Source organism: Ambystoma mexicanum, chromosome 1q, assembly GCF_040938575.1.
Source record: "Ambystoma mexicanum isolate Mex_15411 chromosome 1q, UKY_AmexF1_1, whole genome shotgun sequence".
Taxonomy (NCBI): domain Eukaryota; kingdom Metazoa; phylum Chordata; class Amphibia; order Caudata; family Ambystomatidae; genus Ambystoma; species Ambystoma mexicanum.
In genome coordinates, this window is record NC_090922.1 from 1432957694 (window position 1) to 1432974327 (window position 16634).

At 46.9% G+C, this 16634-nt stretch overlaps 1 protein-coding gene across 2 annotated transcripts in view; it reads left to right on the forward strand.

The window, feature by feature from the left end:
* Positions 1 to 16634, forward strand: part of B4GALT2 (beta-1,4-galactosyltransferase 2) — a 1309500-nt gene that overhangs the window by 972170 nt on the left and 320696 nt on the right. The gene's annotated exons all lie outside the window — the stretch shown is intronic.

Genomic DNA, 16634 nt, shown 5'->3' on the forward strand with positions numbered 1-16634 from the left:
GACCAGGGTTCGGAGGACCGCCATAACTGCTGGAAGCCCGTCGAGTCATGTTGCCTAGAAGCAGGGACAGCTTGACGCCATGCTGCTCGACCGCCGGAGCCACACCGCTCCATTGCCTAAGACACTGTGAAACGAAGGACTACCTTGCCTTCACCATCGACCGCTGTGGCCCACCGGAGAAAGTCAAGGTCATCGACAAACCAAGGAGAATCCGCCAGTGGATTTCCCACCACCCGAAGTCCATAAAGACACTGACGAAGACTCGAAAGCCAGCCGGGGTCGAGTCCCAAACGGCGACGCCAACGCAGATGACCCGACACCCTTGCTGGGCCTACGCTCTTCATTGACATCTTCACAGGACATCCACGACCGATCATTGATGAGCACCGCAAATGTCGAAGCTGCGCCCCCGACAACAGTGTTCATATTTCTTCGTAGGAATCTCGACGACCCATGGCTCCTGCTTTAAAGGGAGTCCACTCAAGAGGGATCCTTCGACGAACCATCGAAGAACTCTGCTAAACCAGGTACACTGGGGTAGTAGAACATTTTAGCAGGAAGCAAGACTATGTTACACATATATGGACTGGGCTTGTTAATACACTTTATTTACAGGTTTCCCAGGTGGGCGGATCCTCACACAGAACTGTCTTTGGTAGAGACAAAGTGTTCTGCCATTTGTTTAAAACAACTTGTCTTCCTGCGTATGTCTATTGTTGATTCACTTTACTATTTGATTTGTATGCCATTGAAACTGTCAGCAGTTGGTGCATTTTAAAGGAGTCAAGAGTTAACTGTGGTACCACATAGACATTGTACATATTTACCATATTAGAATTGCCAGAGTACAAAGTGTGTTATTGATTCTGTATATATATATTGAACCTTATTTATATAAAGAACTGTGTTATCACCTAACTTAGTGTGTGGACATTCCTTTGGTGGAGATTGAGGACTACACTGTACTTAAGAACCAGTCTGCATCACCTCCTGAGAGCTTAAACCTTGATTGTGCGACCTTTGTTACCATATAGAGAAACTTGGCTGGGTGCTCTGTGCTTCTACTCTGCCATATAGAGGGCAGGAGTACAGAAACCCCCCTCCAGTCTTTACACTGGTGGCAGCGGTGGGATGCTAATGGTTTTAAGAATCACTGTGTAGCCTTGCCACTTACAAAATAGCCACACTTTGTTGAAAATTGAGGTTTAGTTGTCTACTAAGATAACTACGTTACAAGCAATCAAACCTATTGCAAATGGTAAATTGACTAGGGTGAGCCTAAAGGCTCTTCAGAGTGCTTGTGAATCCAGGGAGTTAGACTTTGAAGGTAAGTCTAGGGCTGAGCTGATAGCTGCCCTGGTGGACTACTAGACTGATGGTGATGCTTTTGATGATGGGGGGATGCAACCATTGAGAACCCTGCCCCTGGGGTTGTTATTGAATCTGTTTATGGGAGTGCTACCACTCCTGCTGCCTCAATTCCGAAACCCAGCACTGTTTCTTCAGGGGATTTCTAGGAACTTGAATTATTGAGGATGAAATTGGCCTTTGAATATAAAAAGTTAGAAACTGAAGCTGAACTAAAGAATGAGGAGTTGGCACAGCAAGTGACACTCAAAGATGGGGATCTTGAACTTAAAAACAAGGACAGAGAATCCAGCTAGAGAAAGCTAGAGTGGAGACTTCAGCCAAACCAGTTGAGAGTGTCAGATCCCCTACCACCAAGTTTATGAAATATCGGGTTGGTGCGTCTGTGGAGGGTTCTGATATCCTCCAATGGATTGAAGTGTTTGAAATGGCCTGTGGAATCCATGATGTTGATAAAAGAGATTGGGCTGACTGTTTGTTAAGTGTCACAGACTGGTTATGACTATTCTGAAACTGAGTGTGGAAGAAAGGGGTCAGGATGAGTGTATGAAGTCTGCTTTGATTGCCAAGTTTGGCAAGACACCTATCTAATACCTTAAGAGGTTCAGGGAATATAAGAAAAGAGAGAATGTGTCTTGGATTGACTGGGTGAGTGCTGCACACATGAGCATGATGGGGTGGTTTGGTGGATACATGATGAAAACTTTTGTTGCATTGTCCCACCTTTTGTTTGTTTGTTTTTTGAGCATTTTTCTGAAGCCTGTTCACCAGAGCTGCATCAGTATGTTGTGGCCATGCTGGCTGATACGTGGGTCTCCCATCGGGTGTCCCCTAAGGAACCCAGTGGGAAGGACAAGGATAAAGAAAATGAGCTCTCTCAGAAGTCTGAGGAGTGCCAAAAGCAGTCACAGTCGAGTAAATCTAAACCTTCCTCTCCTCAGACCCAAATATCTAGTGGGGATAAGTCTTATATCGGTGGGAGTAAGAGTAGTAGTCCAGCCTGACCTACCCTTAGTTTATGCCTGAGTTGGAGGCCACTGTCCTCCCCTCCTCTGCAGGAATCGCATTCAGTGCTCCTGCAGAGATTCCCCTAGTATACCTTTGGGCCTGGGACCAGTACGCAGAAGTACTGGCTACTATCTCACAAAACACCCGCAGATTTCTGAGAAGTGTCTTCCTGAATGGCCAGCCTTCTACTGGTTTGAGAGACACTGGGGCAAACATGACAGTGGTGGACAGGTGCCTGCTTATGCCAGAGGACTATGTAGGTGCTCCTCTGAGAACTACCAGGTTAGCTGGTGGGCCTCGCAAATTATCTCCTGTTGCCCTAGTCACCATCACGATTTTGGAGAAGACAGCAAAGCTTCCTGTCCTGTTTCAGGACAATATACCTGCTAACATTTTGTTGGAGAGTGATCTAGTGGAGTTGGGGTTGATCTCTGATGGTCTACCCCTGCCTGCTTCTGCAGCACTAGGTCACAGGTCGCACCGGGTCTGACTGCCAGTCAGGTACCCAAGCCAAAGGGGAACCCCAAGGCAAGACAGAAGAGTAAGAAGGCCATCTCTGTGAAGGGGGCTCCTTTTCTTCCTGCTGCTTCAGCAGCATCCACTGGGATACAGGATCCAGATGGGCTGGGTCCAGTGGTAACCCGAGACTCAACTCCTGAGGGAGAAGAGCCAAAAGACCTTCCTGTGAGAGAGGTGCTCAATCCAAATGATCACCTTGACCTTCAATGCCTGCTGGCTGATGGGGGGCCCTCTAGGGGAGACTTCTGTAACGGTCAGAGAGAGTGTCACTCTCTCTCTCTCGAGGGTCTGAGAAAACAGGCCCAGGCACAGGTTTAAGTGCCTAGGTCTTTCAAAAAATATTGGGAGGGTGAGCTCCTTTGTAGTGAGCCCACTAAGCCTGAACCTGGTGCCGTCAAGAGGTTGGTGGTATCCCAGGTTTACAGGCCCTTCCTGTTGCAGTGGACGCATGAGGTGCCCTTAGCTGGTCATCTTGGGATGAAGAAGACTAAGCAAATGCTCTCTGCCCATTTCTACTGGCCCCGGATGGGAGTAGAAGTGGAGTCCCACTGCCGGACCTGTCCCACTTGTCAGTTGTCTGGCAAGACTGGAGGCAGCGTCATTGCCTCACTGCAACCTTTGCCAGTAGTTGGCAGTCCATTTGAGAGGGTTGACATCGACATTGTCGGTCCCCTTGACCCTCCCACATCAGGTGGACACTGGTTCATCCTGGTCGATCATGCCACCAGGTACCCTGAGGCTATACCCCTTCGGACCATTACTGCCAAGGTGGTTGCCTGGGCTCTCCCTGGCATTTCTACCAGAGTTGGATTCCCTAAAGAGGTAGTCTCTTCCAGAGTATCCAACTTCATGTTGAGTTACATGCAAGCGATGTGGAAGGAATACGGAGTAACCTATAAGTTCTCCACTTACTACCATCCCCAGACCAATGGTCTGGTTGAGAGATTTAATTAAACTCTCAAGGGCATGCTAGGTGCTTTGGAAGAGCCCCTAAGGAGGAAATGGGATCTCCTCCTACCATGCCTGTTGTTCGCCTATAGGGAAGTGCCTCAAGAGGGTGTTGGTTTCAGCCCCTTAGAGCTTCTCTTTGTACATCCCGCAAGGGGGCCTCTTGCCTTGATCAGAGAAGGTTTGGAAGCCACCCCTCCATGTCCTGCCAAGCAAGTGGGGGACTATGTGTTAGGCCTCAGACGGAGGATGGCACAGATGATGGGCCTGGCGACAGCAAATCATAAGGTGAGCCAGGAATTGAACAAATACTGGCATGACCTTAAAGGAAAGGCGATCCTTGTGATGGAGCCTACCAAGCCTCGAGCTTTGGCAAATAAGTGGACTCGACCCTTCAGGATCAAATCCAAGATGGGCGAAGTCAACTATCTGGTGGACATGGGAGTCCCTGGGGTAGCCCCTCAGGTATTCCATGTCAACAGGTTTAAGCCTTTTTATATGCGAGAAGAAGTCTCATGTCTCTTGCAAGCTTCAGAGAAAGAGGATGACGAGAGTGAGCCCCTTCCTGATTTGGAGCATAGCAACCCTCAGGATAGCTCAGTGGAGGGAGTCCATCTCTCTCCAGATCTGACACCAGAGCAGCAGAGGGCCTGCAGGGCTTTGCTCCGGCAGTATGCCCCTCTGTCTGTTCTCACTGGCGCCAGGCCTCACCCCGTGGTGCAGGCACGAAATGGACACTGGTGACAGAGTGCCTATCAAAAGCAGATGCTATCAGATGTCAGTGACAATAAAGAACCACATCCAGGCTGAGGTCGCCAAGATGTTGGATCTGGGTGTTATTGAACCCTCAACCAGTCTATGGTCCAGTTCCGTGGTCCTTGCCCCCAAGGCAAGTTCCCAGGCAGGTAGAAAGGATTGGCGGTTCTGTTTGGACTACAGAGGGGTCAATGCTGTCACCAAAACTGATGCACACCTCTTGCCCAGGGCTGATGAGTTTGTGGACACCATAGGTGCGGCCAAATTTGTGAGCACCTTAGACCTTACCTCAGGCTATTGACAAATAGCGCCGATGGACCATGCCAAGGAAAAGATTGCTTTCTAAACACCCGAGGGCCTCTATCCGTTTAGAGTCATGTCTTTTGGGTTAAAGAATGCACCTTCCACCTTCCAACGATTAGCCAACCATGCGCTCAGTGGGCTGGAGGCCTTTTGTGGGGCCTACCTAGACGACATTGCTGTCTATAATTCCACCTGGGAAGAGTACTTGACTCATTTGGATAAGGTGTTGCAGGCCTTGAAGAGGGCTAACCACACTATCAAGGCCACCAAGTGCAGATAGCTCAGGGGAAAGTCACTTATCTTGGTCATGAGGCAGGAGGGGGTCGAATCCAACCTCTCCCCAGTAAGGTACAGGATGTACATGACTGGGAGACTCCCACTACTCAAACTCAGATGAGAGCATTTTTGGGCCTTACTGGGTATTACCGCAACTTTATGCCGGACTATGGAACCATAGCCACCCCTTTTACAGCTGGTCTATGCAAGAGGGATGTTTATAAACTCCAGATTGTTCAAAACTGGGCAGTTAGAGTAGTGATTGGACTATCCCGCCGAGATCATGTATCGGCAGCTAGGCGCTCCCTTCACTGGCTGCCAATAGAGACTCGGATCAAGTTTAGGGTATTGGTTATCACCTTTAAGTGTAGACTCAGACAGATGCCACCCTACCTGCAGATGTACATCATTGACAAAGTTAATGGTGAGGGCTTTGAGGACTTGCACTCAGAACTATTTGTTCCTCCCCCATTGCAGAACATTGAATCAGAGAATGGTGCATTCTTTTTGATAGCGCCTAGGCTCTGGAATCAGTTACCGATTACAATGAGAAAGAAGCCAAAGCTCTTTGCAAGTTTTTAAGAGAGACTTGAAAACAATGTTATGCTCCTAAATCTTGTTGAGGACTCTCACCTTTTGCTCTGCTATAGACTTTAGGCATCATAGTCTATCTATATGTATCTCTCTGTGTTGTTTGTCTAATTGTCTTCGCCTTCATGCCACATGCTCCATAGTGCGCATTACAAATGTTGTAATGTAATGTAATGTCTGACTTCACTCAAACAACCGAGGAAAGTTAAGACTGTCAAATGGCCTTTATTAGCTTGAAGGAAAGTCTTTGTAGGGCACCTGTGTTGTGTGCGCCTGACCACAGCAAACCCTTTATCGTTCAGATTGATGGCTGCGACACTGGAATTGGAGCTGTCTTGTCCCAGTTAGATGACAAAGAGAGGGAACATCCTATCATACTCATCATCTTCATCAGTAGTCATCTCAAAGGTAGCTACTGAGCGCCCTTCCCCGGATGCGATTAATTGTTCACTGCTGTGGTGCCAAGGCAGCGAACAGCCGGCCACTTACTTAGCTGATGTGTTTAATGTCTTTCAGCAGAAGCCATGCACAATGTGATACTCCAAACTACTTCTTTTGTGTTTTGTTCAGCCCTGACTCCGTGTATACAAAAACGACCTCAGAGGAAGACATTTATAAATGTTGAGGCTGTCTGAATTATGGAAAGTACACACCTTTACATTGAGGAATGTATTGATTTCTATGTTTTGCCAAGCCGACTTTTCGCAAGTTAGAAAGTGATTTTAAAAAAAAAAGAAAAAGGAATTGAAAAGGGTTGAATGGTTAATTGAATCACAATGTGTACATTTCATTTAAGGAGTCATTGTTAAGCGTGTTGCCAAGGCACATGCCCGCTGCAGAGAACGGCACCGATAGCCCCAGAGATGAATGCACACAGGCATTTTCCAGCCTCCGGCCTTTATTGGATTGAAATGTAAATTGCGTTTGTCTGAAATGGTGCCCTTTTGCCCATCTTAATTAGAAAAGCTAATTAAAGCTTTTCAACACCTCTGAAGCTTTTTTACTGCTTCCTTTGCGGGAAGCAAATCCGCAGTGTGGCTTTATCTTAATATGAACAGCTTGCGCGTTCAGTTATTGTGGTGCTGTTGTTACTCAGCTTATTTTCTAATCCCTTTTTCTTTTAGTTCCTTTTGTTTCCTTGTTTTGTTTTATGTTGTTTTCATCGGAATTGTTCTTTTTATATATTTTCCCTACATGCTCACATCTTACTCTTCGTGTTTGTTCTGAGTGTGTGCATTGGTTTCTTTTCTCCTTTTTTGTGAATGGCAGGAACATTGACAAATGGGAATACGCAGTGTGCGGAAAGCTACACACACCGCTTTCCGCACACTGCCCGAACCAACACACATCATTCCTCCACAGCGCAAACATATGCATGTGCATACATCCTTCTGTCCAAACCCCGGGCTCGAACACATAAAATCCTGTACATACACACACACACACAAAAGCCTGCCCCAACCATAGGCAATTGCCCATACTCCTGGCGACCACACAAGGTCAAAAAACACAACCCTCCCTCATACAGATGCCCTACATGTACTGACTCTGCATACGCAGATAGACACATTACACACACACACACACAGACAACCACCCCTCTGACCAATCACAGCTAGTGCGTGCGTTTAGATATTGTGGTGGTCTTTGCAGATTATTTTTTCACCTCTTTTATTCTTTTGGTTTCTTTAATTTCCTTCTTTTTGTCTTACGTCATTTTCATCACACCGTTTCTTTGTGTATCTTTTCCCTACACCCTCACATGTTACGCCCAGTATTCGTTCCTAGTTTATGTATTGCTTTTTTCCATTTTGTGGATGACAGAAACATTGAGTAATTGACGTTTGTATAGGCATATCTGCATACACCACTTTACGCACACTGCTCCGCCTGCACACACGTTATTCCTCCCCAGTTTACCAATTCAACTCACATGCGCGCGCGCACACACACACACACACACACACACTCTTCAGACTTGACCAGGCCTACTGTAATTTTCCCAGCTCACATGATGTCACTGTATCGCCCTGTACACCACACTGTACCTTGTGCCGCAGTTGTGATATAAAGTATCTTGTGTGTATGTACCTTACCACTTCCAGCACTGTGCTTATAGATTCAGAGTCAGTGCACGCCAGCATTGGTGTGATTGAATGTGTGCACCATACTTGGATGGTCCACCGATGTGACCTCTGCCAAACATGTTGCACTGCATAAACAGAAACATGCATTACCAAAGCGCCCTTCAAGGCAAGTTATGGAAGATACTGGCTTAATTGTGGGTTGCGGGTGACATCGGCAAATGTAAACTGAAGAGGAGGATAGCTCAGGGGCAACGTGCTCGCCTTGGAAGCAAGACCGACACGGAGCAACACAGTTTCGATCCCCGTGACCACGCTTAGAAACCTCTGGGTATTAAGTGCGTATTAATAGCCTATCATATCATGTGTTATATGCTAGAAGTCAAGTGCATATTGTACTACCCTTTGCCTGCAGGCTACAGGATACCGCACAAGGACCACACCACCATAAATATTCATGCCATGGTATCTATGGGCTAATTAGGAGGGCCACCTCAAGAGCCTTTTGGGATTCAGAACGGATTTACTTTGCTTCATGGTTCTGCCTCCCACAGAACTTGAGGCGATGTGCTTGGCTAGATCAGGGCAGCCTCCCATTCATTTACCAAGTAATATATCTCTATAAATGAGGCTGTTAATGAAACAAGTGAGCAGAATGTACAAGCAGCTGGGACGATGTTTCATGTCAATCTCTCCTCCATCATCTACCTGATTCAAATGCTAGAGACAGGATCTTTGTCAAGGAATATGTTTAGGTGTGATACATCACAGGCCTTCCAATTCTGAACACGTCTTTGTGGGGAGACAAGCAGATTTTGATCTCCCTCCCCTCTCATGACCATATCACCTTGTATTGTAGCGGACAGAGTAGCAGCATACAGCAGCTTTCCTGAAGAGCAATGGCCATGCTACCTCAACTGTATGTTAGAAGTGCAATCTTCCGGTAGAAGACCATTGTGTGCCCTGTCGATTTACAACCTGGTGCGGATTTACCGTCGCTAGGAGGTCCACCACCACACTCCTCTCACTAATGCACGGCCTCAGGAACCTGCATGACCTGGACTCCTTGGCCAATAGAAGGGATATGGCACATGAGGCAAATCTGTTGCCAACCAGAACCCAACCAGTGTCTTGCGTAGGAAGCAGTCTGCACAATGTGGGCTAATGAGCATGTCTGAACCTTCCATACCGATTTTAGTGGACTTCTCGAATCTTCAATGTGGAGCCCCTGCGTGTCCACTGCCCTCCGGTGGATTTCTCAAAAGCTCACATTCTCACTCTAAACTCAAAGTTCGCGTCTAGTGACGATTTGAGGCTTCAGGGGGAAACTCCAACTTCTTTTTTTAATACCAAGCTGACATCAAGCGTTAGCTTTCAAATTCAAAAAGTAAGTCAAAAAGAAGAAAAGAAAAAAGAAATACATTACCATGCGCCACCACATAATCCATCAATAACGATACCACCATAATTTAGTTCATTTTAAGTGAACCCACTCCACTTCAGATTGATTTCGCATAACACTTAAGGATCAGTTGTTAGAAGCATATCTAAATAGTTTACTGTCGCACAGACAAGATTGATGTTAATGTTACTGCCCGAGATAATCGTCACCCACCAAGCAGCCATATCACCATCTTGCCGGACAAAATTGGCACGATGTAGACTACGTTAACTAGAGGTTTGAGCACATTCAATTACTAAATGTGTTGAGGATTGAATCGCTAGATGGCAAAAGCGACAGAGATTGTCCGTAATTGATTTGTCGTGGCATTACCACAAAATCTCTTTCGTTTTCAAAGTGTTCGTGCACATTCTAAGAAATTGAGTTCGATGGTGGCGAGATGGACAATGGAGCAGATACCTGGCCTGCACATTTAGTTTTTTCTGAGCGCATCCTAGAGACTTGATGGAAAGCGACATACCTTGTTTTCCCAGATTTACAATCCAAGCCCATGCATCAAATTTTTTCTTGCCATATTGTGGTCGTTGTAACAAATCTTCTTTGTCAATATCGGCAGCTGACAAAAATGCCAATATTTGCCAAGTCCAGAGATTTAACAAAACTGAACACATCAAATCGGGCTTATTGACAAAAATTTGATATGCCGGGTCAGGGGATTCACAGCACAGACATGGATTTCCACACGATTCTACTATGGAGCGATTTCAGTGACAGTCGTGCCTTAGAATCGTCATTGATGTTGATTGAGGCATTTTCAAAACATAGCGCAGGAAGCGGCCCTCTAGCAAGTGCCAGATTTGTTAGTTGATGTTCCAGCCTGCCTCTGCACCAAAAGTGATGACTGGCAACACTTTTTGCAGATAAAATGTCAAAACAGGAGCTAGTGAACATTTCCCATAGTTTCTGTTTATCTTGGCACCTTGGAAGGCAAGCTTCAACATCTTGTCCTTCAATTCCATAACCCAATGGTGTTCACAAATGGAGTTATTAAATTGAATCCCCAGATACCTAATTGACGGCACAGAAGCAAGGATTTCGCCATCGACTGACCACCTAAATGATTTATCTTTCTTGTTACTCACACTGCCAATTGACACTATTTTGGTTTTCGAGGTGTTCATACGAGGGTTAGAGTAGACAATTGAAAGCCATGATACTCCAAAATGAAATTCAAGGCTCTTTAAAAAGCCAGGTTCAATTCTTGTTCTCCTCTGCAAAAATCATGTGTCACTGTATATGATTTTATTTTCGTTCCTGCAATGATCACTTCACTCCGTGAACTTGTTTTGCTTACCAGAAAAATCATGTGTTAGGATTGGCAGCTGCTGAATGTGTTCAGTAGAGATATTGATTTCTTCCTCTCGCCAAGATAGAAAGACGAATAGAAATTCAGGTAACAGGTGCAGTTAAGCAAGTGAGATTCACAGGAGACCCACCCCCCTTCCCCATTCTAAGGCCCAGATGACTAATGTGCATAGAATGTGCCTTTAGGATCTGAACATGGCCGACGGGGGAGGAGCTTAGAGCCATTATGCCTCAGTGGCGAGTGGCAAATGTATTCAAAGGTCTGAGGAGGCTGCAGTCTTTGCTTTACTATTCCTGAAAATGGTAACAGAATCCGAGGAGACATGCCAAATAGCTGAGAATATTCAAAGCATGGGAATCCAAGAAATATACCAATGGAGGGGAACTGGAGTTTGTTATGTAACTTTTCCCATTTTTTATATTACGAAAGCTGAGAGTGGCAGGTACCAATGGTAGATCCTGAGGCCTTCCGCTTGGGGTGTCTGGGTCAGAGCACCGCTGGTGCATGCACTTGCTCGCTTGCTGGATGGTGTGCTTGGAGGACATCATCCCTTTATGAAACGAAAAGAAGGATACACTCAGGCCGCTCTATTTCCTGCAGAACACCATGTCCCGATGACAACTTCACGGGAGGGACCCCATGATTTCGGTTGTATCTCACACTACCTTATAAAAGATTCATTAAATAATGGAAGAGCCCAAGGCTTCCCTGTAAGGGGATAGTAATAGTTTTCTCCATAAGAACCCCAAGACATGGGCTAACACCATGTTCGCCCCTTAGAATACCCACAAGGGGGCTTAGGGAGCAAACGTGACTGCCAGACCACACCACTGCAAGCCGACTGCAGCTGACAGCAGAGGCCTCTCCGCCTGTCACTAGCACCCGTGCTGAGGTTCCTCCAGGTCCTAGAGGGATGGTGGTGACTTTTCTCTCTGGGTGAAGGTCTCAACTGTGCTCCGCCCCAGGCTCTGCGTGTGTGATGCACATTTGCCTTCACAAAGTGGCAGACATTGTGTAAGGTGCAAACCCATGCCCTCCATTTGGCAAGTGAAATGTCGGTAAAGATGTTCACTTCTGCAGCTAGGGGCATTATCAAAATAAGGGCAGGCTCTTCTCCCCCCCCGGGGCCCCCAGTGCCCAGGAGTGAGGGTTAGCACTGGTAGTTCCTTCCACTGTCCCAGAGCCCTCAGTGCCGTCGTTCCTGCTATACCTCCCCCAACTTATCCTCCCAGGTCACTCGACCCTCCACCTATAGATCCTCGGAGGCTTCTGTGAGGATGATCCAGAGCAATGATCATATGTCCTTGAAATTCAGCACCTTGAGAAGCCTCAGGCGACAAAGACTGGGTCCTTTCAGCTGTTTGGGTGCCATGCACTGAATGTTCAGGCATCTTCTTCCAGAAGAATGTCCTGGCGGAAGACATCTGGGGGATGCTCCATACAACCCCAGTGGTCAGCAGACATGTGCTATAGGCCCTTTCTTTCTAAGAATGCCTGCCTTTCTCTCAACCAAGCAGCAGCTTCACTCCTCGATAGTTGTGCCCCTCTTAATGGAGGCTCAACAGGTAGCCCAGGACATATTGGAATTGTCTGTACACCACATAGGTTCTAGGTCATTTGGTCGAAAATAAATGGTCGACAGGACAAATGGTCGACACCAAAAGATCGACAGGTCAAATGGTCGAATGTTTTTTTTTTTTGGTTTTTTCACATTTTCTTTTTGGGGGGGGGTCCTCCCCAACCACCTTTTTTTGCTAAAAAACCCTTTTTTTCCCTTAACGAAAACCTAAAAAATATATATATAAATAAAAAAAAATTCGACCATTTGACCTGTCGACCAAATTGTGTCGACCATTTGTCCTGTCGACCATTTGTCTGTTGACCATTTGACTGGGCACCCACCACATAGACCGGTTCACAACATCTCACTACGAGCACAACATTTAATTCTGACATCCAGGGCAAGATGTTAGAGCCAACCTTGGATGGAATTGACCATTTCCACTGATCCACCGACGATGAGCTGGCACTGAAAAAGACAAGCCACAAACTGCTAAGTCGCAAGTTGTACTCATCAAACCAGAAGTGATACCATTTCAGGGACAAGCCCAATATCACCAAGAATTCGTCTGAGGCTTTCAGTGCTTTCAAGAGTAATGCAGCAATGAACTAGAAAGGTACACAGGCTGAACATGTTGGAAGCAATAGCACACTGTACCCAAGTGCTTATTACTGCGGTTTTCCTTCCCTTCGCCGGAACCCAAGACCAAACAATGACTTTGAGATTTAGCCCCAGGACAGTCTGGTAGTAGGCAGTATTTCCAGGCACATGGAGGAAGGACTTCCGGGTGACCTCCCCAGACCCATGAGAATAGTAACTGGTCAGTGAAGGCTATTGCTGTTCTTTTCCTCCAAACCCTCCCTCGCTGCGCACTCATCCAGCTCAGATGCGCGACTCTCCTCCAGCAAGTAGCAAAGCTCCAGAAAGGCAGCACACAAGCGAGGATCCATCCCTCTAGAGAAACTCTGGATTCTTTGCACTCTTCTTTTCATTGCCTCTACACCCACTCCAGCGAAATCTTTGCATTTGCTTGGAGAAGTTCAAGATGATCACTCCACCTCTGATCCATTCAGCTCTCCCACAGTGGCACTTGTTCTGTACGGTTTATCTGAATAACACATCCCCGCTGCGCCTCCTCACCACCTCTGCTTGTGGTTTTCTCTAGGTAACAAACAGTTTATGTATGTGTCCTTGCATTCAATATCAAGTCAGTCCCATTCGCCTTTCCCAAAATGATGGCTCTGTGTCCTCCTATATTATCTTCAGTGCATCAACAATTATCCATATTTGGAAAACGGGCTGATCTGAACAACTACCACTCAAGAAGCTCCTCACCGTAGATATTACTAGACTTGCATCTCGACCTCGGTCGCGATTGCGAATCATTGTAGTTCTCTCTTGATGTCTTCCCAGAGCACCACTTTTATTGGGTGCTGGTAGTAGCTTTGAATTTCCTCTTAACGCAGAAAGGTGGACATTCATTGGACTTGCACATTTGTTCACAGTATCACCTGGTCATGATGGTTTATTGGGACTCCTGGTCGCTTGTGTTCATGATATCGCTCATGCCCATCTGAGTACGCAACAGGTACAGTTGCGCCTGGCCAGCCGATGCAGTTAAGCTCCCCACCCGTAGGCAGTCCTCCCTATTCTACATGAACTTAAATCAGACATCCTGTGGTGGAGCCTTCTTCATGGGATTCCACTTTTCCGAACCCGTGTAGCTTTATCTTTTACAACAGATTCTTTTCTCATGGGGTGGGGGAAATAAAGGGTGATCCGCAGCTTCATGATATGTGGTCCCCATCAGTGAGGTAGTATCACATCAATGTAATGGAATTGATGGCATTTCTTTAGGCCCTGAGATCTTTCCTCTTGAGAGTAATCAGCAGGTCAGTGTTAGTTCTCACAGACAACACCATTGCCATCTTTTCCCTTCACAAACATGGAGTGCGTTATGTACTCTAGTCAGTGGACATATGGTAATGAGCCACGCCACTCAACCACCTCCAAGACCATCTCCTACTTTGTGGTCATGCCGTCTTCCCCAGCTGCCTGTTGACCTTGGCCTACATTTCCTCCCCTCCCTTTGACTGACAAAGCCTTTCTAACATTTTAGACCTTTGTGCTCCATTTGATTTGATTTGAAAATTGCATAGCGACCACGGCCCGTCAAGCATCCCATTATTTCTTCTCTTTAAATCTCGGGATAGAAAGGAAGGGCTCATCCAGAGAGCAGAGGCTGCTGCTGAAATCATACCATGTATCCCTGTCTCTAAGATAGAAAGGTACAGGTCCATACGGAGCTCACGAGCCATCTTCAGTGTCTTACACGTGACCATGGCCTGCACTAGCAACCAATGAATACTTACGAGAACCAGCGAGCAATGCACACGCCGACAAGTGTTGGTTATATTTCTGGCCGCTGTTTTCTGCAAGACCTGAAGGAATGTATGTATTTGCTCCAAGAAAGAGGACATTACATTAGATCATTTGGCTTCAAATATGGAACAAGGGATGAATTTGCAGCTGGAAAAAAGAGCGAATTTGCCATAAGGGCATGAGGTGGTAAGAAGAGGGTGGTACCTGTAGTCGCATCCACCTTCAGGTTGTCTGTGTGAAACAGAAGAAATCCTGTTTTGGCTGGTTTAAGCTCAAACATAGCCTTCCATGATAAATAATATGGTCTGGATCTGGTCAAGATTCTACCGGAGGGTTCCTCTCAACCTCACAAAAATCTAGGCATTGTTCACGTTTGAGTGGAATGACACCCCCTTCCCAACTAAAAAGGCATGTTTGATGCAGACAATGAACAGTAGCAGTGAGAGGCGAGAGCATATGATGTCTCCATGACCATCAGTCTGGATTCGGAGCAGCCAGAAGCATGGAAACTGCTCTCCGGAACATCCGTGCAGACATGCTCTCCTACCTTGATTCTAATCTCCCCTCAGTCCTCATCCTACTCGTTCTCTCTTCTGCCTTAGGAATGGACAACCATGCCATCCTGCTCAACTACCTCAGTGTTAACTTGGGTATCACTGATCAGGCCCTGGCCTGGCTGACCTCCTTCCTCTCCAACCGACCCTCCCAGGTCCAACCTGGGTCCTTGCTTTCTTCTATCTCACTTTCCACTTCCACTTTCCACTTTCCACTTCCACTAACCTCTCTCCCTGCCTTTTCAAACAATACCTTGCATCCCTCGCCCACCGTATTCCTGCTCTCTGCTCCAACTTTCAGTGCTAAGAGGATGACACTCAGCTTGTTTTCAGGGTCCCCTCTGCCACCTGTTCTCCCTCTCTCATCTCTGACTGTCTGTCTGCAATCCAGGAGTGGTGTGCCGCCAGTGGTCGAAGAGAGCGGGAGCGGTTGGGAGCGGTGCTCCTCTACTTTTTTAAATGAAATTTTACTGTTTCCATACTTTTATTTTAAAAAGAAACCGTTCCGGAATGGTTTTGTTTTAAAATATAGGAAGAAGTTGAAACTTGCACTTTCACTGCAACGCACTGAACGTTTCCTTAAGCAGCAGGTGCATGTGTTTGGGGGTTTGTATTGTGTGTCGGAGGGGGCATGGTGTTGGGATTTGTGGGGAGTGGGTGCAGGCCAGCAGGGAACATAGTTCCACTACTTCTTTTTGTACACTTCGACCACTATGTACCGCCAATGACCTCTGCCTTAATTCGAGTAAGACAGAGATCCTCCTCATCGGCACTTCTGCACCTTTCTTTCCTGTCACTCTCTGGGCGGCCTCCCTTGGCCCACCTCTTGTTCCTACCTGTGAGGCTAAAAACCTTGGGGTCATCTTCGACTCCATGCTTTCCTTTTCTCCAAACATCTCTGATGTCTCTAAGAAGTGTAACTACCAACTGTACCGCCTCAGAGGTATTCTTCCTTTCCTTTCCGTCCCCCAGAAGCTCACTGTCTCCAGAGCGCTGTTCCTCTCTAGGCTGGACTACTTCAACAGCCTCTTTCTAAATCTGCCTGCCACTACACTCCGCCCTTTGCAACTCATCCAGAACGGGACTGCAAGAATTGTCCTTAGCCTTAAGCCCAGGGATCGTATCTCACCAGCCCTGAAATCTCTGCACTGGCTCCCAGTGGCTGCAAGGATTAAGTTTAAAACCCTCTGCATTGTCCATAAGGCCTTCTGGGGCCTGGGGCTGCAGTACCTTCAACTCTCTCTTCCTAAATATCTTCCTTCTCGAGCTCTTCACTCATCCGCCTCAACTCCCTCAGGGTCAGTCGCTTCTCCAAGCAACGAGTTGGTGGCAGATCACTCTCTTCGGCAGGGGCCTCTCTCTGGACCAGCCTTCCTGTCTCCCTGAAACTCAAGGAGAACCATCTCCAGTTCCGGAAACACCTCAAAACCTTTCTCTTTGCTTCTGCTTTCTCCCCACCCCTCCCCTGCTGCATTCCTGACTGAAACTGCACTGGTTACCTGGCCACCCTTTCAGA